General features: G+C 44.7%; 1 protein-coding gene across 2 annotated transcripts in view; it reads left to right on the forward strand.

The window, feature by feature from the left end:
* The first annotated feature begins 1,793 nt into the window (after positions 1-1,793).
* LOC125485467 overlaps positions 1,794-22,137 on the forward strand; it is an 80,841-nt gene continuing 60,497 nt past the window's right edge. Inside the window, exons 1-2 of one of the 2 annotated variants that reach the window (XM_048608409.1) lie at positions 1,794-1,840; positions 2,422-2,501. The gene's annotated coding sequence lies outside the window, so the exon portion shown is untranslated. Of the gene's footprint in view, positions 1,841-2,389; positions 2,502-22,137 lie in introns of those variants that run through there. The other variant, XM_048608410.1, reaches the window with a different exon arrangement.

Consider the following 22,137-nt stretch of genomic DNA (forward strand, 5'->3'; position numbering starts at 1 on the left):
AGTAATTGGAGATTGTAATTGCAGCTCTGGGACAGTAATTGGAGATTGTAATTGCGGCTCTGGGGCAAGATCTGGAGATCGCCAGCATGGCTCTGGGATGGTAACTGGAGTATGCCAGTGTATCCTTTGGGCAGGATCTGGTGAGTGCCAGTGTGGCTCATGGATAGGATCTGGTGTATGCCAGTGTGGCTCAGGGATAGGATCTGGTGTATGCCAGTGTGGCTCAGGGCTAGGATCTGGTGTGTGCCAGTGTGGCTCAGTGGCAGTAACTGGAGTGTGCCAGTGTGGCTCAGGGGCAGGATATTCAGAGTGGCAGGACAGCTTTGGGGCAGGATCTGGAGTGCAGCAGAACAGTTTCCTGGCAGGATATGGAGAACAGCGACATGGGTTCACAGGGGCAGGATATTCAGAGCGGCAGCACCGATTTTGGGCAGGATTTGGAGGGTGACAGCAAAGCTTTGGAACAGGATCTGGAGTGTGGCAGGACAGCTTTGGACCAGAATGGGGAGAGTGACAACACGTTTTTTGGGTAGAATTTGGAGTGTGGAAACACAGTTTGGGAGCAGGATCTGGGGTGTGGAAACAGGGTTTAGGAGCAGGATATGGAGTGTGGAAGCAAGTTGTGGGAGCAGGATCTGAACAATGGAAACACGGTTTGGAAGCAGACTCTGGAGTATGGAAGTATGGTCTGGGAGCAGGATCTGGACTGTGAAAACAGGGTTTGGAAGCAGGATGGGGAGTGTGGAAGCACGTTGTGGGAGCAGGATGTGGACAATGGAAACAAGGTTTGGAAGCAGGATCTGGAGTATGGAAGCATGGTTTGGGAGCATGATGTGGACTGTGAAAACAGGGTTTGGAAGCAGGATGGGGAGTGTGGAAGCACGTTGTGGGAGCAGGAACTGGACTGTGGAAACACGGTTTGGAAGCAGGATCTGGAGTATGGAAGCATGGTTTGGGAGCAGAATCTGGGGCGTGGGAACACGGTTTGGAAGCAGGATCTGGACCTTGGAAGCACGTTGTGGGAGCAGGATCTGGGGCGTCTGAACTCGGTGTGGGAGCAGGATCTTGAAGTAAGTAGCACAGTTGCACGCTGGAATCTGGAAGGAAACAACATAACTGCGTGGCAGAATCTGGGAATATGTAGCACAGTCGCACAGTCGGATCCGGAGGGAAAGAACTTGGCTCTGGGGAACGCCTTAGTCGACTGCAGGGCTTTTTCAGCGGCGTTTTCTTTCTTCTTTTCGATCTCCTTTTGTCGGTTTTCTTGAAGGGCACGCTGGTGGGTGGCTGGGAACGGTCGCACGGAATCTCCCCGGTGGGTTCCGCGGCGACTTTCCGCTTCTTGGCCTGGACAGAGGACGCTAAGGCACAAAGTTCCGAGGCAGACGGGGTCTCTGCCGGAGGTTTCCAGCTTCTCTTTCGTCTCGGGGGGGTTGGTTTCATGGAACATCTCGCCGGCTCCGAGTTGGAGGTGACGCTGGTGCAATACACGAGGGGGTTGAGCGCTGCCAACGGGTCACCGACCTGGAACATCAACCCGGCGTCCCTCTCCACATTCTCCGCTGAGGATTTCCGAGAGTCCCTCTTCGCATCGCAGGCCCTCGCTCGCACGTTTACTCTGATCTGGCTTTTGGCAGCGGTGGGTCTGGAGATGTTCTGGAACTTGCTGGCGACGCCTTCGGGCGTGCCGAAAGTCGGAGGGAGCGGCGGAACAAGCCGGGAGCTGGGTCTTTTGCGAGTGGTTTTAGCGGCGGCGAATCCAGTTTGACACACGGGCGTGGTGACCACGTAGCCGGCTCTTTCCGCGTTGGCTTTGGGAGTCCTCTTGCGTTTCCTGGAGGTGGGTTTCTCGGATGTCTGCGGAACGCAGAGAGCCCCCGTGGCGGATTTCGAGGCCGTAACTTTAGACCGACTGCACATTCCGTTAGCAGCGCAGCCCTGAGCCGCCGGGCAAACTTGCTGCACGTTAGCTTGCAGAGAGGAGCAAACACTGGCGTGCAGGAGGTTCCAGCGGCTTTTGCCTGTGCCTTTACGTTTCTTGGAGGAATTGAGCGACTCCATTTGAGACGATGATGCGTGCTGGGGGAGCGGCTGAGCGTTGAGACAATAAGTGACAGATCTCCGGGCAAGTGCAGGATCTGTGGGACAGTAGGAAAGAGCTGGGATTTCCGTGGGTCTGATGTACGATTTCCAGTCACGCTAACTATCTGTGCAAGGGTTAAGTCACACGGGTTTTATAGGAGGCGTTACAAGGTTCGTTTCTGTCACACTTTGACGATCGGAAACGCTGACCACCATCGTAGCTTCTGCGCTCCTTGTTGAACTGAATCCGATGTGTAATCGATTACTCTATCATCTTCGACTCTTGCCCCATCGTATCCAAAGGCACGTCCTGCTCTGTTGACTTCCACTTTCTCCTAGAAACCAAGAAAATGAAGGAGGAAAACAAAAACGAGGAAAGTCACCACCACTTCACGTATCCTTTTGGTCTTCTTTGAAATGTAAGTTTCAGTGTTGACACTAATGTCAACGTCCGACCGGGGAGAGGGGTGAAATAGAAGCTATGGGTGGGTTACAGTACTGAAAAATCACATCATATTAGGGTTTCACAAATTTCTCAAAACTGCATCACGTTAAACCAGTATATTTGTTGCGTCATAAATCGGTTAGCGTGAGATCACACGCCTGTTGTAAAACACAGATGAAAGGGATTGTAAATAATTCAGGTATTTTAGCTTCAACAATTGAATTTACAATTCAAAAATTTAAAGGCTATATGTAGACAGTAGTGTTAGATCTTAAGTGTCAACAAATTTTTAGCCTCTCAGACTTCCAGTAATTTATTTGCTTGCACTTTCTAGATTTACTACTTTCAGTGAAAAAGTGGAGATTGTATTCAGTATTTCTGTAGTTTAATTATTGAATGAATATTAAGTGACTATAGACATTATTCAAGTGGTAAATTGCCTAAGTAATGTTTTTGTTCTCCAAAAGTATTTTTTAATCATGTAATGGAAGTATTAAACAATTAATTTCTTTCTCTTTGTAAATCTAAAAATCTCCTCTCCAGAATGGTCCCTTCCCCACCCCTTCTATTTAGTTCAAAGCCCTCTCTACAGTTATTCGTACAGTTATTTCCAGAACATTTGTACCAGCACAGTTCAAGTGAATGGTTTCTGACTGGAACAGCTTCCTTCTACCCCAGTATTGGTGCCAGCACCCCATAAAATTGAAACCCATTTATCCCAAACCAATCTCTGAACTATCCATTTAACTCCTCAACTTTATTTACCTTTTGCCAGTTTGCCCATGCCTGAGTTAGAATTTAGAATTAGAATGAGGTTTTATTGTCACATGTACTTGAGTACGGAGATACAGGATTACAGTGAAAGTTTACAATGTTGCCATTCCAGGCACCATTTTATGTACAAAGCTACCTAGGTACAATGTAGAAAAGTAACGAAATATAGGTAAAAATTCAATGTTAAAGTCGTTTTTAGTACAAAGTAGAAAAAGAAGGAAATAAAGTTAAAAGTTTATCATTGCAATCCTTTTTAAGTACTTATCCATGCTGGGCTTACACTCTCCACAAAGGTTCAATGTCATCTGTGTTGGGCTGAAACTCCCTACGTTTGATGTCACCATAGATGACAAGAGACCTTGGGCTGCCTGCTCTCGCCACTGCCACAGATGTCTGGGGGACCTTTAGCACACTCCGCTGGGATCAATCCCTACCTTGCCTCCCATGCTGGGCTCAATCTCCTCCACGTTAGACTCACTCTTGCATTCTCTCCCACGTTGACTCACTCTCTCCTGCATTAAGCTCACTATCTTGTGCACTTTCTCACTGTCCCACACATTAGCTCGATCTGTCCACAAAAGTTTAAGTAGATTAAAGTAATCCCAAGACAAATACCTTGGAGTTTCTGCTTTCTGATTTAGCTGCTAACTGGCCAATATCTGTCAGGAGAGCTTCCTTTCTAGTCCGGTCAACGACATTGGTTCTAATTGAACTGGATTCCTTTCCTCCCATTGCAAGTTCCCCTCTGGCTCTGATTGGGTGTCCTTAACCCTAGCACTGGGCAGTCACACAGCCTTTGAGACTGACTCATGGCTGATTCATGGCTCACTCCCCGTAATGGTACTGTCCCCTACCACTACTACATCCCTACTTCCTTGACCTACTCAAATAGCTCCCAGTACTTGGTGCTGTGATCAGTGCACTCATTCTCCATGCAGTCCCCACCTTTGTCTATACAGGTTGCATAACTCTCGTAAGTGTTGGAGGAGTGCAGGGGTTGAGGCTTCACAAAAGCCACCACTTGTGTTTCAGTAGACAACAAGGTGCAGGGCTGGATGAACACAGCAGGCCAAGCAGCATCATAGGAGCAGAGAGGCTGACGTTTCGGGCCTAGACCCTTCATCAGAAAAGGGGGAGGGGAAGGGGGTTTTGAAATAAATAGGGAGAGAGTGGGAGGCGGATAGAAGAGGGATAGAGGAGAGGATAGGTGGAGAGGAAACAAACAGGTCGAAGAGGCGGGGATGGAGCCAGTAAAGGTGAGTGTAGGTAGGGAGTTAGGAAGGGGATAGGTCAGTCCAGGGAGGACGGACAGGTCAAGGGGGCGGGATGAGGTTGGTCGGTAGGAGATGGAGGTGCGGCTTGGGGTGGGAGGAGGGGATAGGTGGGAGGAAGAACAGGTTAGGGAGGCAGGGACGAGCTGGACTGGTTTTGGGATGTGGTGGGGGGAGGGGAGATTTTGAAACTTGTGTTTCAGTATCTGCCTTACATGCAGTCACATTCTCCTATCCCTGTCTATGGACCAAGTTTGAATTAACTGACCTGAGGGATGCAACTGTCTCTTGGAGCAAAGTGTGCAGGTAACTGTCAGCCTCCCTAATGTGGAACAATGTCGGCATCACAGACCTGGGTTCCTCAACTCAGATCCAAAGTTCTTCAAGCTGCAAACATTTACTACCGATGTGTTCCATCTCGATGATGTAGTGTCCAGCAGCTCCCAGCAGTAACACATTACCTGTCCTTCCACCACTATGACATTTCATTTCATTTACTGATTTTACTTTTATTAATTAATTACCCTGGTATACATGCTCTTTCTAGTTCATGATTTTGATTTATTTATTTAATTTTATTAGTTTACTTTTAATTTTACATGAACTGAGCATCAGTGAGCAAATTGTTGCTAAGTAATTGTTGCTTGATAGCACTGTTGATGACACTTTCATCACTTTACTGGTGATCAAGAGTTGATCGATGAGTCCAGGCTTTATTCTGCTTTTCGTATACAGGACATACCTGGGCAATTTTCCACAATGTTGAGTAGATGCCAGTGTCATAGGTGTACTGGAAGAATTTGACTAAGGGAGTTGCAAGTTCTGGAGCACTTGTTTTCAGGAATTGTTGGAATGTTGTCAGGATCCATAGCCTTTGCTGTGTCCAGTGCCTTCAGCCATTTCTTGATATCATGTAGAATGAATCAAAATGGCAGAAGATTGGCATCTGCGATGCTGGGGATCTCTGGAGGGGGAAAGAGATGGATCATCCATTTGGCACTTCTGGCTGAAGGTTGTCAGAATGGTTTCATCTGTAACCTTTGCACTGAGGGCTCCCCTTCATTCAGGATGGGATATTTGTGCAGCCTCATTCTTCAGTGAGTTGTCTAATTGTCCCGTACCATTCACTGCTGGGTGTAGCAGGACTACAGAGCTTAGATCTGATCTGTTGAAAATAATTTAGCATCATCTCTGCTGCTTAAGCTGCTGGAGTGCAAGTAGTCAAATGAACAAATGAAAAAGTACAGCATAAGAACATACCTTCGGCCCTCCAAGCCTGTGCCGACCATCATGCCCTAATTAATCGAGAAACAAACCAGCCATTTTTCGATCCATATCCCTCTATTCCCTCCCTATTCATGTACCCATCTAGGTGCCTCTTAAATGTCTTCAATGTTACCGCTTCGATCTCTTCTTCTGGTAGTGCATTCCAGGCTGCTATCACTCTCTGCGTGAAGAACTTCCCTGGCACATTTCCCTTAAACTTTCACCCTCTGACCTTGAAACTGTGCCCCTTTGTAATTGAAACTTCAACCCTGGGAAAAAAGCCTCTGACTGTCCACTCTATCAATGCCTGTCATAATTTTGTAGACCTCTATCATGTCTCCTCTTAGCCGCCATCTTTCCAGTGAAAACAATCCTAGTCTTTTTAACAAGGTGTAGAGCTGGATGAACACAGCAGGCTGGGCAGCATCAGAGGAGCAGGAAAGCTGATGTTTTGGGTCTGGACCCTTCTTCAGAAATGGGGGAGGGGAAGGGGGCTCTGAAATGAATAGAGTGGAGAAGGCAATGAAAGAAGGTGGATAGTGGAGCAGACAGGTGGAGAGAAGACAGACAGGTCAAGGAGACGGGGATGAAGCCAGTAAAGGTGAGGTGAGTATAGGTAGGAAGAGGGGGTGGGAGTTGGTCAATGAGGTGGGAGGAGCAGATAGGTGGGAGAAATGACGGACAAGTCAAGTGGCTGGTCTTGGGATGAGGTTGGGGGTGGGGAGATTTTGAAGCTACTAAAGTCCACATTGAGACCATTGCATTGTAGGATTCCCAAGCGGAATATGAGGCGCTATTCCTCCAGTTTCCGGGTGGCATCGTTGTGACACTGGAGAAGGCCCAGGATGGACATGTCATTCCAAGGAGTGGGAGGGGGAGCTGAAGTGGTTCGCGACTGGGAGGTGTTGTCGTTTGTCGTGAATCGAGCGCAGGTGCTCCACGAAGCGGTCCTGAGCCTCAGCTTGGTCTCACCGATGTAGAGGAGGCCACATCGGAAACAGTGGATACAATAGAAGTCCGGGACACCACCCACGCCCTCCACCTCCTCCAAAACGTCCGATTCCCTGGCCCTCAACACCTCATCATCACCATGGACGTCAGTCCCTATATACTTGCATTCCCCATGCAGATGGCCTAAAAGCCCTCCGCTTCTTCCTATCCAACAGGCCCAACCCGTCCCCCTCCACCGACACCCTTATCCGCTGAACTGAACTCGTCCTCACCCTTAACAACTTCTCCTTCAACTCCTCCCACTTCCTACAGACAAAGGGGGTGGCCATGGGTACCCAAATGGGCCCAAGCTATGCCTGCCTCTTTCGCAGCTACACTGGCCCCATTGCCTACCTCTTCCTCCATTATATTGATGACTGTATTGGCGCCACCTCGTGCTCCCACGAGGAGCCCGAACAGTTCATCAACTTTACTAACACCTTCCACCCAACCTCAAGTTCACCTGGACCATCTCTGATACCTTTCTCTCCTTCCTTGACCTCTCTGTCTCCAACTCTGGTGACCACCTTGAAACTGATATCTATTTCAAGCCCACCGACTCCCACAGCTACCTAGACTACACCTCCTCTCACCCACCTTCCTGCAAAAATGCCATCCCCATTCCCAATTCCTTTGCCTCCACCGCATCTGCTCCCAAGATGAGGCATTCCACTCCCGCACCTCCCAGATGTCTTAGTTTTTCAAGGACCGCAATTCCCCCCCCCCCACAAATGGTAGAAAACACCCTCAACCTGCATTTCCTGCACCTCAGCCCTCACACCCCTCCCCACAATAAAAACAAAGACAGAATTCCCTTTGTCCTCACGTATCACCCCACCAACCTCCGGTTTCAACGCATCATTCTCTGCCACTTCAGCCACCTGCAATCTGACCCCAGTACCAAGGATATATTTCCCTTCCCACCCCTATCTGCCTTCCGGAGGGATCACTCTCTCCATGACTCCCTCGTCTGCTCCACACTCCCCAATAGCCCCACCACCCCCAGCACCTTTCCCTGCAACCACAGGAGGTGCTACACCTGCCCCTTCACCTCCCCCCTCACCCCCATCCCAGGCTCCAAGAAAACTTTCCACATTAAGCAGATGTTCGCCTGCACATCCACTAATGTGGTCTGTTGTATCTGCTGTTCCCAATGTGGCCTCCTCTACATTGGGGAAACCAAGCAGAGGCTTGGAGACTGATTTGTGGAGCACCTACGCTCAGTTCCCGACAAAAGACAACACCTCCCAGTTGCGAACCACTTCAACTCCCCCTCCCCCTGGGTGACATGTCCATCCTGGGCCTCCTCCAGTGTCACAACAATGCCACCCAGAAACTGGAGGAACAGCACCTCATATTCCACCTTGGAACCCTACAACCCAATGGTCTCAATGTGGACTTTACAAGCTTCAAAATCTCCCCACCCCCGACCACATCCCAAGACCAGCATCCCCTCTGATTCCTGCCTCCTTGACCCATCTGTCTTCTCTCCCACCTATCTGCTCCACTATCCACCTTCTATCACTGCCACCCCCGTCCTCTATGTATTTCAGAGGCCCCTTCCCCTCCCCGATTTCTCAAGAAGGTCCAGACCCAAAATGTCAGCTTTCCTGCTCCTCTGATGCTGCCTGGCCTGCTGTGTTCAGCCAGCTCCACAACTTGTTATCTCAGACTCCAGCATCGGCAGTTCCTACTATCTCAGGGTTGAAGCTGTGATGGCTTTGAAAGGATATTTTAATTTAGTCTATCTTTAATAGTGAAGCGCAACACAACACCGCGGTTTCATGAATGAAATCCTGTAATAGTAAACATAGTGCGCTCATGAGTGATCAGTGGAAATTAGGAATGAATGAGAACACGGTAGTAGTAAATATAGAGCACTTGTGAATGGATTGGTAAAAACAGGACCTTGAATACAGAAGTAAAGAAACTCGTAATCTAATGTTTTACAAAACCATAGAATAATGTTTTCAGGTAATTGACTTGCTGCACTACTAAAGACACACCACCCACACCCCAGATGCTGACTATCTTTAATCAAACTATGCTTTTTCAAATAATCAGAAATGCTATCTCTCAGAATCCTCTCCAATAATTTCCCCACCACAGAAGTAAGACTGATCGGTCTGTAATTCCAAGCATTATCCCTATTCCCTTTCTTGAACAAGGGAATAACATTTGCCACCCTCTAATCATCTGTTACGACTCCAATGGACAGTGAGGATGCAAAGATCACCGCCAAAGGCGCAGCAATCTCTTAACTCACTTCCCGAAAAACCTTGGGTATATCCCGTCTGGCCCAGGGGACTTACCTGTCCTCATGTTTTTCAAAATTTCTAGCACATCCTCCTTCCTAACATCAACCTGTTCGAACACATCAGCCTGATTCACGCTGTCCTCACAAACGATAAGGTCCCTCTCACTGGTGAATACTGAAGGAACGTATTCATTAAGGACCTTCCCTACCTCCTCCAACTTCAGGCAAAAATTCCCTCCACTATCCCTGATCCATCCTACCCTCACTCTGGCCATCCTCTCGTTCCTCACATAAGTATAGAACGCCTTGGGGTTTTCCTTGATCCTACCCACCAAGGCTTTTTCATGCCCCCTTCTAGCTCTCCTAAGTCCATTCTTCAGTTCCTTCCTGGCTACTTTGTAACCCTCTAGAGCCCTGTCCGATCCTTGCTTCCTCAACCTTAAGTAAGCTTCCTTCTTCCTCTTGACTAGATGTTCCACATGTCTTGTCATCCAAGGTTCCTTCACCTTACCATCCCTTCCTTGCCTCAGTGGGACAAACCTCTCCAGCACTCGCAGCAAGTGCTCCCTAAACAGCCTCCACATTTCTGTCGTGCATTTCCCTGAGAACATCTGTTCCCAATTTATGTTCCACAGTTCCTGCCTAATAGCATTGTGATTCCCCCTCTCCCAATTAAACACTTCCCCATACTGTTTGCTCCTATCCCTCTCCATGACTATAGCAAAGGTCAGGGAGTTGTGATCACTATCACCGAAATGCTCTCTCTGAGAGATCTGACACCTGGCCTGGTTCGTTGCCAAGCAGCAAATCCAATATGGCCTCCCCTCTTGTTGGCCTATCTACACATTGAGTCAGGAATCCTTCCTGGACACACCTGACAAAATCTGCTCCATCCAAACTATTTGCACTAAGGAGATTCCAGTCAACATTAGGAAAGTTGAAGTCACCCATGACAACAACCCTATTACTTCTGCACCTTTCCAAAATCTACCTCCCAATCTGTTCCTCAGTGTCTCTGTTCCTATTGGGGGGTCTACAGAAAGCTCCCAATAAAGTGATTGCTCCTTTCCTGTTTCTGACTTCCACCCATACTGACTCAGGAGACAAACCCTGCTCGACAACCTCCCTTTCTGCAGCTGTGATACCATGCCTGATTAGCAATGTCACTCCCCCACCTCTTTTAACTCCCTCCCTATTTCTTTTGAAGCATCTAAACCCCAGAACATCCAACAACCATTCCTGCCCCTGTGATATCCAAGTCTCCGTAATGGCCACAACATCGTAACTCCAAGTACTGATCCATGCTCTAAGTTCATCACCCTTATTCTTGACACTTCTTGCGTTATAATAGACACACTTCAACCCATCACACTGACTGCACCTTTGGCCTATCAACTGTCTATCCTTCCTCACAGACTTTCTGCATGCTGTATCTACCTGTACACCAGCTACCTCATCCACTGGTGGGTAGCTCCGGTTCCCATCCCCCTGCCCAAACTAGTCTTCCTGTGCTCCCCACCTTTTCCAAACTAACCACTCTTCCTTGGCCACTTCCTGAAGCCTAATGATGTTGACCTCGGGAATACCTTTGCTCACATTGTAGGCCTTTTACTGCTGCTACAAACTCCTCTCCTTCATTGTTGGTCATATCCCTCATGGTCTTATCTCCCTGGCTATTTTACCACTGTTCTGTTTTCCTAGGCACTGGATTTTAATCACTGACAACTCCTGAGGTTTTTGTACAGGCCCCAACAAATCTTTGACTTCACATTGAACCATATGGCCACTAGATGTCAGATATCAGATCAGGCCCTCTGACTCCATGCTCCCAATGCAATCTTGAACCACTCTGAATGCATACGAGCTGTCAGTTTAAATATTAATTCTGTTGCCTTCTACTGTTTTTAAAGCCTTGATTAGCATGGAGGTTTCTGCCACTTCATCTGAATTTCACCCCATTCCCTCACACACACACAGGCATCTCTGGAGGGCTAGTGTTCTTCCTCCATCTTCTACTACAGCTAAGCTTTCCCTTCACCAGTCTGCAGGATCCATCTACATAGAAGGTCAGATCTGCCTCCACTAAGGGGTCCTCCCCGATTCCATCCCATTAATATTCATAAACTCTGCAGGATTGTTGCTATTATCTTTTCTCATAGTACTTTGGCTAATTTTGCACAGCAAGATTCTTCCATTGTGCCTAAATGACTTAATGTGACTTGTCACACAGTTAGTGCTTTAAATATAAGGGTAGATTTAGTCGTACCCTACACTGGCATATTCATATCATTAACGAGTAACTCAGGCAATCTCACATGTGCAGTTTAATTAAGATTGGAGAGCTAATGCAAAAGATATGGTTTTGTTCCAATATTCCTGATGACTCCACTTTAATTACTTTGCATTCTGCACCCCCTTCCTAAGTATAACAGCCTATATTCCATCATCTGTAATGTCTGTAGTCTGTAAGAATATCAAATCAGTTTTATGCGCCTTAATTTAGTTGACATTCTCCAGTTTCCAAACTCTAGATCACTTCACTCAATAACATTAAAATAATATCATATATGGACTTACAAATCTCCAGTTCTCCCTTTGTCTCTCTCCATCTTGAGGATACTTCTTATGAAGTGTTCTTATTCTCAAGCCACTAATTGTTTAAAAAGAAATTTTACTCTTTTTTAATTTAATTTTGCTTGTTTAGCAGGTATCAATGTGTTTATCGCTGTTCTAATTGTTTCTCTAAGCAGCAGTTATCAATGCCTTACTGATTTTAAACATCTTCTCTCACTTTTCTGGTCACATTAACCATTTTGAGTCGTGCTGCTTGTCGAGTAGGTGCACATGATTGAAACCTGTACTTCAGGGTAATATTTGTAATCCTTTGAAGCAGTCTATTTTGAACTGGTTTTGCAACGTATTCTTGCACATGTATACGGTATTCCAGTACCATATTTTTGACACTGGTGATCTTATCAAAAGATCTTTAAATTCTTTGCTTCTTCCCCACATAGGGTCCTAATTCCTTGGATGGTGATCCATCTATCAAACTTAGTTCTCTTCTTTTAAAAAAAACACAAACATCACTAAGAGAAACCAGTAGCTTACAACTCATACATAGCTTCCCTTTCACCAAAGTATGTATTAATACCAAATTGACAATTCATCATATTACTAGACATGTTGTTTCAATTCCCACTTACTGCTGTGTTTTTCCTGTTTCTATCTTTGAGCTTCAATTGCTTCTCATTTAATTTTACATACCCCACTAGTTGCCATGCTACTTCATTCATGAGCCCTGGAGAAGTTTTATAGTCCAATAAAGTATTTTCACAACATTTAAAACATAAATGAAACAAAAATGTTATCAAAGATTAAAAAGAAACAAGCAAAATATATTATTGCCTGGAATGTTTGATTCCAGACAATAGCATATTTTGCTAGTATATTTTTTTGAAGTTAGAGAGTCCATTCATCAGTCTAATAATGGCAGGGAAGAAGCTTTTCTTGAACCACTTGGCCCATGTGTTCAAGCTTCTGTATCTTCTGCCTGACAGAAAAGCTTGTAAGAAAGTATGACTGGGGTGGGAGCGGTCTTTGATGATTTTGGCAGCCTTTCTGCAGCAAGGAGAAGTATAAATCGAGTCCATGAATGGGAGGTAAAAACACTAACTATTGGGTTTTGATATTACAAAACCACTAATCCTGGACACATAAAAAGGATATTATATTAAGATTCTCATGTGACATTTATCTACACCTGATGGTGTGGGCTGTGTACACAGCCTTTTGTAGTTTCTTATGGTCCTGGACAGAATAGTTGCCATACCAGGTTGTTATGCACCTGGATAGTATGCTTTCTATGGTGCATCTGTAAAAGTTGGTAATGGTATTTATGGATGTGCCAAATTTCCTGAGCCACCTGAGGAAGAAGAGATTTTGTTGCGCCTTCTTGACTGTTGCATTTATATGGGAAGTCCGGGACAGACTGTGGGAGGATATTGTCCCTCCGAGCAACTTGATGCTCTCAACTCTCTCAACCACTGCTCTCTTTATGTAGATGGGGGTGTGGGCCAAATGTATGCAAATGGGACTAGATCAGTTTTGGTATCTAGTCGGTATGGATGAGTTGGACCGAAGTGTCTATTTCCATGCTGTTTTTCTATATGACTCTATGACTCAAAATATTTTAGATAAATGTCACATGAGAATCTTAATATAATATCCTTTTTATGTGTCCAGGATTAGTGGTTTTGTAATATCAAAACCCAATAGTTAGTGTTTTTACAGTAGTTCTCCTGTTCTCAAGCATGTAGTTTACAAATGTCCTAGGTGGGTTAAGACTGAATCCTTTTTAAAAAGTTAAAGCATTTTTAGTACTGTGCTGTGATGTTGAAAGTCTGCAAACAAATTTACAATTTCTTGAAGTTTGCTGAAAAGCTTGTTGCAATTTCAGTTATCTGGAAAACCCAGAAGATCAAGATCCATCTTTTCAGCTTAAGGCAGAATGGGATAATTCATCCATATCATCTCTGACAATGCAGAAACATAAAATTTACAATATATTGGGCTTATAAAGTCCTAACAAGTGTACACTCAACCTGCGAGCAGAAATAGTTAATTCTCTGCTGATTTTAATGGGGCAGAATAAAATTTGTTGTATATAATTTCATCATCACCCTGATTAATTTGGACAAAGACACATGTGGCATTTGTTCTGAATACAGGAAAAATGTATACCCCCTTTTGGATTTACTTTTTATGCATCAAACTCTTTGATATCTTCTTTCTCAGATTTCAGAATTTCAGATTGTTTTATTCAAAGAAAATCACACTACCAATGTTTCAAAATTCCAAGCTCTCCTAGTTTTCTAAAGGACCAATTCACACCAATAAACACTTAATATGAGCAAACCCTATTATCTGGAGTTAAAATCATCCATGTGTTAAAACAATATTTGGAAGTTCACTGTGGCCAGAGAATGAATTCCAAGTTTGCCAATCACTCTTAAAAATTCTGAAGTTAACAATGTAACTAAAATTCTTTCTTGAAACTAAACATAAAACAATTATAGATCAACTTTTTGAGAAAAAGATAAAATACATTGCATCGTTTGGCTTGACTTTTTTTTTCAGTTTTGCTTTTATACAATCATATTTCACACTAAGGTAAATTCTCACAAGAAAACCTTTGAAATTCTGAGGTCCAGATAAAAGTCTTGTAACAAAATCAAAGTTGCTGGAAAAGCTCAGCAGGTCTGGCAGCACTGTGAAGGAAAAAACAGAGTTAACATTTCGAATCCGGTGACCCTTCCTCAGAACTGATGGTGGCTGGGAAAACATCAGTTTATATGCAGAAAAAAGGGGAGGGGGATAGGGTAGGGAGTAAATGATAGGATATGAAAGTCTTGTAACAGCCTTTTAACAACTGCTGGCGGTCTCTTAAAGAGACAGAACACTATGACCCCATGAACCTTCAATCAATTTGCATTTCACCACAGTTCTCTACTTTTACCTGGGAGAGTCATACTGACATGATAAAATCCCAACACTAATTACACTACCTGGATTCACAACTTTACATATTTTTAAACTGATAAGCATATAACATAATTGCATCCACATTCTCATCTCCACGCATCTCTAAAGTATGAGCTCCTATAAGTTGTAATCACAAAATGCAAAATATTTCTCAAAATGTCAAGTGTGGTATAGCAGCGGTGCAGGGGAGATAAACAGTTAAAATTTGAAGCACTTTAAAATCTCAGCCATGCCTCAGAGGATTAAAGGTTAATTCAGTGACTTGCAGACACTCAAGGAAATCATATTGAAACAGAACGGTTTTTTTTTACCCAAATCAAGCCATTTTCTTTTTTGCTGTAACTCACTTTCTTAATATCTTGGTCACTGAAGAAGGTCAGCCGTGAGGAGAATGTGTGCTTTCCTGCACGTGACTTGTCTGTAATATTTGCTATCATTTTAAGTATTAGAGATATTAGTTGTGTGTGCTAATGAGGCAAAATAAAGGGACAATGTGCCCTGTCTCTCCATTTCTTCTACAAACTAGGGTTCAGTTTTCTTTGCTGCAGCAATTACCAACCTTATTTCACCCTCCTTTCATGCAACTGAGACCCTATTCTTGTTAATGTAAATCTCTCTAACCCGGTCCATCCTTCTTATCCGATACAAACAGTTTCAGTAGGCACTTCAACAGGCCCTCACTCCCACCACTCTTGAGCGAAAATCCTGTCTCAACGCCCTGAACTCTATTTGTGAAAATGCAGCAAGTTGAAGAAAGGCCTCGCCTAACTTCTCACCAAATTCTCCTCAATTTCCTTCCATAGCCCATATTCTTCTGGCCCCTATAAGATTTTGCCCTGTGAATATTATAAAGACAGCAGTAGATCAATTCTGGGTAAGCAAAGGGGTAAAAGGCTATCATGGATGTGTTGGGATATGGAATCAAGATTACAACAACATCTTCTCAAATGGATGAGTAGGACTAATGGGCTCACTCCAGGTCTGAAATTGTATGTTCATATGTATATTTGTAAAATCATAGAGTTTACATAGTGTAAGTTAAACTACCTTGTTCCCAGTGACTGAATGTTCAAGAATCAAAGACTTAAAGTGATTAGCAAAAGATCTGCAAAAATATCAGCATGAACGTTTTTCTCGAAACAAAGGAGTGGCTATGGAGTCAACTGTGTGACAGAGTGATAGACAACTGCAAAGAGACCATAAGATACAGGAGCAGAATTAGGCCATTTGGCCCGTTAAGTCTGCTCTGCCATTCCATCATTGCTAATATGTTTCTCAACCTCACTCTCCTGCCTTCTCCCTGTAATCTTTGATCCCCTTACGAATCCAGAGCCTATTTATCTCTGTCTTAAAAACACAAAAGGACTTGGTCTCCACAGCCCACTGCTGCAGTGAGTACCACAGATTCACCATCCTCTAGCTGAAGAAATTCCTCTCATCTCAGTTCTAAAGAATTGACCCTTCACTCTGAGGCTGTGCCTTCAGGTCCTTGTCTCTCCTACTAATAGAAACATCTTCTCCATGCCCAGTCTATCCAGGCCTGTCAGTATTCTTTAAGTTTCAATCAGATCGCCCATCATTCTTCTATAATCCATCGAGTACATATCCAGAGTCCTCAACTGTTCCTCATATGACAATCCCTGGGATCATTCTTGTAAACCTCTTCTGCACGCCCTCCAACACTAGCGCATCCTTCCTTAGATACGGGGCCCAAAACTGCTGACAAAAATCCAAATGTGGTTTGACCAGATCTTTATAGAACTTCAGTACTATATTCGTGCTCTTGTCTTCTAGCCATCATGAAATGAACGCCAACATTGCATTTGCCCACCTAACTGCCAACTCAACCTACATGTGAACTTTAAAAGAAAATTGAACCAGCACTCCCATGTCCCTTTGTGCTTCACTTTTCTGAAGCCTTTGTACATTTTGAAAACAGTCTATGCCTCTATTCTTCTTACCACCGTGCGTAACCTCACACTTTCTCCCATTTCTTTACTACTCTCCTAACCTGTCCAAGTCCTTCTGCAGCCTCCCCACTTCCTCAATGCTACTTGTTCCTCATGCAAACTTACCAACAATACCCTCAGTTCCTTTGCCCAGATCGTTAATGTATAATGTGAATAATTGTGGCCCCAATACAGACCTGTGTGGAATTCCACATGTCACTGTAGTAGTTATAACAATGTCAGTCAGGTGGACCTCATAGAATATGTGTTCCCTGATTGGTAATCTGGTCCAATCAGGGAGCCCTGGCTGACAAATGAGAACGGGAGTGTTAGAATCCTGTTCACTCTGAGAGCTGGATAAATGTCAAGGACTTTCCAAGTGTAAATAAAGGATGACTTGATGATTGGATACTGGCCTCTGTGGAGTTATTTCAGTGGCGATGAGAGAAAAGCACACTCCTGAAAAAAATTGCTTATTACAATCGTCATTAAGTTCGGGTAAGCATTTCTGGCGTTATGCTGTTATTTGGGAAGCTTGATTCGTTCGATCCTGTCATCAAAGACTAGGCCCAGCAGGTGGAAAGAATGTGTTATTTTTTCCAGGCAAATTACCCTGGGGCAGATGAAAAGCAATGAGTAATTCTCCTGACAGCTTGTGGACCTGCAGCTTTTTTGGTTATTAGGAGCCTAACTTTCCCTGAGGTACAGATACTAGAACCTGTCAAGAGTTGGTGGATTTATTCTTTTAATTCTTTTCTGACGCAAGTTTGAAGTCTATCAGAACCAGGTGACTTATCAACCCACAGGCCCATCTGTTTTCTCAGGATTACTTCCCGAGTGATTATGGTTTCTTCAAGTTCCTTGCTTCCTTCAAACTCTAGATTTACTGATATTGCTGGTACATTTTCAATTCTTCCACAGTGAAGACAGGAACTTACCTTACAGATAATGGAGATGAAGTCCCTGTCTCATTAGCAGGATAGAGATGGTAACACTCTTTATAACACCAAGTGGGAAAAAAGCAGTGAGGTTGGGAAGGGCACAAAATGTAGAATGTGTGAGAGACTTCAATTTTTATCACCAAGAAAATCTTAGTAACACCAATCCTCACTGAGGTGACGTGAATTCTAAAGAACATAGCTGCTAGAATGGGTCTACAACAGGTGGTGAGGGAGCTAACAGAAGGAAAAATCCTCTTGAAATGATCCTCATCAATCTACCTGTTGCAGACGCATCTCAGAGACTGTTGAAGCCAAAATCCCATTTTCAAATTGTGTCATGTGGAGCTACCATTGTGATAAATGGGACAAATTTCATACAGAACTAACAATTCAAAACTGGGCATCCATGTGATACCGTGGGCGACCACCAGCAACAGAATTGTGTTCAATCACATTCAGTAACCTCATGCCTGGCAAATCTTTTATTTTACCATTACCATCAAGCCAGTTAATCAAACCTAGTTCAATGAAGAGTTCATGACGGCATGCCAGACGTTGCAGCTGGCATTACTAAAAATGAGATATCAAGCTGGTGATGCTCCAGCACAGGACTACTTGTATATTAAGCAGTAGAAGCAGCATGCAATAGACCACCTTGCAGAACACCCCAACTGAATCCACAAGCATGATGCCCTCTTTCCAACTGCTTGCCATTTTTTTCTCAGGATTGCTGCAGTATTATAGTGAAGCAAAATGCAAGCTGGAAGAAGAGCATCTCATTTTCAGTTCTGCCACTTTACAGCTTTCTGCACCCAGCATTGAGTTCAATAACTTCAGACCATAAACTCTGCCTTCAATTTTGTGTTCCCTGCCTTTGCACCTCTCCTCCCCCTCCACAGCCACAGTGACTGATTTTCTTGAACTTGCTTTCAAGACAGCTGACCTATATTCGGCCATTAAAACCTTGTATTAATGCTTAAACTGCATCTATCCAACTTCTCTACAACAACTATTCTGTTTGTCTTTTGTTCTGTGACATCTGTGATTTCTGATCTCCTTAACCCTCTAATCTTCCCTGACCTTCCGCTCTCCTCCTCCCATTTTCTACAATATAAAATCCATCACTTTTTTTACACCTTGTTTTAGTTCCAAATAAAATGACATAAAGAACTCTCTATAGCTGTTGCCAGACCTGCTGAGTTTCTCCAGGACCTTCTGATTCCATTATGCAATAGATGAATTTAAGTGATTTTTCAACCAATGAATCAGATCTAAGCTCTAAGTCAATAGATATGAGACTGGAAAAGCATGGCATGTCAGACAGCATTCAAGGAGCAGGAAACTCAATGTTTCCAGCTGAAACCTTTCATCAGGACTGGGAAGTTGGGGGAGACCAGAAGTAAATCGAGGGAGAGGGGTGGGGCTAGGGGAAAGGTAGGTGGGACCATGATAGGTGGATGCAGGTAGGCGGTTATTCTTTGTTATTGGTCAGTGGGAAGAATGGAGCAGGTAGGTGAGTAGGAAGGTAGGTCTGGTCAGGGAGGCAAGGAGAATTGGGAGGGCTGGACATGGGATAAGGCTGGGGGTGGAAGGATTTTGAAGCTGGTGAAGTCAATGTTGAGGCCATTGGGCTGTAAGCTCCCGAGGCAAAATATCAGGTGGTGTTCCTCCAGTTTACATTTGGAGGAGGCCAAGGATGGACATGATGCCAGGAGAGTGAGAGAGGGTATTAAAATGGATGGCCACTGGAAGTTCGAGTTGGTTGATGTGTGCAGAGTGCAGATGCTCCATGAACTGTTCCGTAAGTCTGTGTTTGGTCGCCTCGATATAGAGGAGACCACATTGGCAGCAACAGGATGAAATGCAGGTGAATCTCTGCAAGATCTGGAAAGATTGTTTGGGGCCTTGGACAGAGGAGCAGGTGTAGGGGAAACCAAAGGGGTGGCCGTGGACACCCGCATGGGCATGAGCTATGCCTGCCTCTTTGTAGGATTTGTGGAACAGTCCCTCTTCCACAACTACACTAGGACCATCCCTCACCTCTTTCTCCGCTATATTGCTGACTGCATCAGCGGTGCCTCGTGCTCCTGTGAGCTTCAGCAGTTCACCAACTTCACCAGCACCTTCCATCCCACCCTCAAATTCACCTCGACCATTTCTAACACTTCCCTCCCCTTCCTGGACCTCTCCACCTCCAATCTCTGAAAACCAACTCACCACCCACATCCATTTTAAACCCACTGACTCCCACAGCTACCTCGGTTACATCGCCACTCAGCCACCCTCCTGCAAAAATGCTACCTACTCTCAATTCTTCTGCCTCTGCCATATCTGCTTCCAGGATGGGGCATTCTACTCCAGGACATCCCAGATATCATCTTACTTTAGTGACCCATAGATTCCTCTCTAATTAAGAATGCCCTCGACCACATCTCCTCCATTTCCTGCATTTCTGCTCTCAAACTCCACCCCCCCAACAACAATAAGGATAAAATCCCCTTAGTCCTCATGTACCACCCCACCAATCTCCAAATCCAAAGCATCATCCTTCGACATTTCCATCAACTAAAGTTAGACCCCACCACCAAAAAGATATTTCCTCCCTGTCCACTTTCCACAGCAACCGTTCACTCCCCGACTCCCTAGTCAGCTCCACACTCCCCACCAACTTCCCCACCACACCTGGTACCTTTCCCTGCAACCGCAACACCTGCCCCTACACCTCCCCTCTCACCTCCATCCAAGGTCCAAACAACCATTCCAAGTCCAGCAGAGATTCACCTGCATTTCCTCCAACCTGAACTATTTTATCTGTTGCTCTCGGTGTGGTCTTCTCTATTTTGCAAAGACCAAATGCAGTTTTGGGGACCAGTTCGTGGAGCATATGTGCTCTACACACATCAACCAACCCAACCTTCTGGTTGCCTTCCATTTTAATAACCCTTTCCACTCCCCTAGCAACATGCCCATCCTTGGCCTCCTCCACTTTCAGAGTGAGACCAAATGTAAACTTAAGGAAAAACACCTGACATTTTGCCTTGGGAACTTACAGCCCAATGGCCTCAATACTGACTTTACCAGCTTTAAAATCCCTCCAACCCCCAGCCTTATCCCATGTCCAGCCCTCTCCCTCCTCTTCATCTCCCTGATTTGACCTAAACTGTCCATCTTCCTACTCACCTATCTGCTCCACCCTCCCCAATGACCAATCATAATAACGCCTACCTGCATCCATATTTCACCATACCATCTGCCTTTCCCCAGCTCACCCCCATCCTCCCCATTTACTTCTGGGCTCCCCCTCTCTCCAGTCCTGATGAAGGGTTTTGGCCAGAAACATTGACTTTCCTGCTCCTCCAATGCTGTCTGACCTGCTGTGCTTTTCCAGCTTCAAATCTATTGACTCTGGCTTCCAGCATCTGTAGTCTTTACTGTCTCCAGATCTAAGCTCTGATCTCTTGCCACGTACAATCCTGAATAGTAATAGACAGTTCAGTACTTGACTGGTTCAAGAGGCTCCACACACACAAAAAGAAACATCCTCCATGGTAATGCCCAGCAGACTCAGAGCAAAACATCACACTGAAGCATTTACAAACACTTTCAGCTATCTAGGGCTGCAGAAGTACTGACTGAATGATCCATCTTGGCCTTGCCTTGAGGTAGCCAGTGCCATAGACACCAGTCTTCAGCCAAATTAATTCACTCCGGTGCACAAGGAGGGATGAGGCTTATGAGAAGTGTGGACATCGCTCTCTCATATAAACCACCCCCACCTCCACACCAGTCTCAATTATAACTAACCATCAAACTTCCTTATGGGAGCGAAAAGTCTTTAAAAGTTTGTTAAACGCACTGAGAGTTATTTGCTGTTGTTGCTAAATAATTGTGTGAGAAGTCGTTGGCAACTTTTTTAAAACTTTGATATTTTAATTTGAACATGTTTACATTTTCAAGCAAATATAAGTGTTGTTACACTTTAAATACCACCCTTTTGTGTGCTGTCCCGGGCAGGACCATGAATTCCACCCTTGTTCATCGTGAATTGTCAGCCCTAAAATGATTATGATGAGTTCATTCCGCGTTTAAGAGTGCATAAGCAGCAATATCGGCTGATGGCGCTGTCACGATGTTTTTCAGGATTTTTTTGGTCCAAAGCTAAACAGCAGAGCATTGTTTATTATTCAGCAATTTGTGGAGAATCAGACCTCAGCCTATCTCTCTTCGCCTCAAATTGCTGATTTCATTTTGTTTTCCCCACACACTAATACTGGCGGGCGCCGTGCACCCTATATATCCAGCTATTTCTGCGCTAGATGGAACCTCACTGCTTTCGGAAACAAGTCTTTATCAAGCAATATATGAAAGGTAAGATTGAATTTAAACAATGGAGCAGAATGTCACCAGGATTTTATTTAATAGGTGGTAAGCCGGCACTGCAAGATCAAAATGAACTTGGTGCACCCTCAGATTAGAGATCATTGAAACCGCTCTCTAAACATTCTTTCGCTAAAACGCCTTTCTGTCGATTTTTTATTTTCTTTTCCTCGTTGATCTTATTATCAGCAAATGTTCCTGCAGTTTGAGAGAAGCATATAGGTTGCGGTCTCACACACGCTAA

Source organism: Rhincodon typus, chromosome 19 (assembly GCF_021869965.1).
Source record: "Rhincodon typus isolate 14 chromosome 19, sRhiTyp1.1, whole genome shotgun sequence".
Classification (NCBI taxonomy): Eukaryota; Metazoa; Chordata; class Chondrichthyes; order Orectolobiformes; family Rhincodontidae; genus Rhincodon; species Rhincodon typus.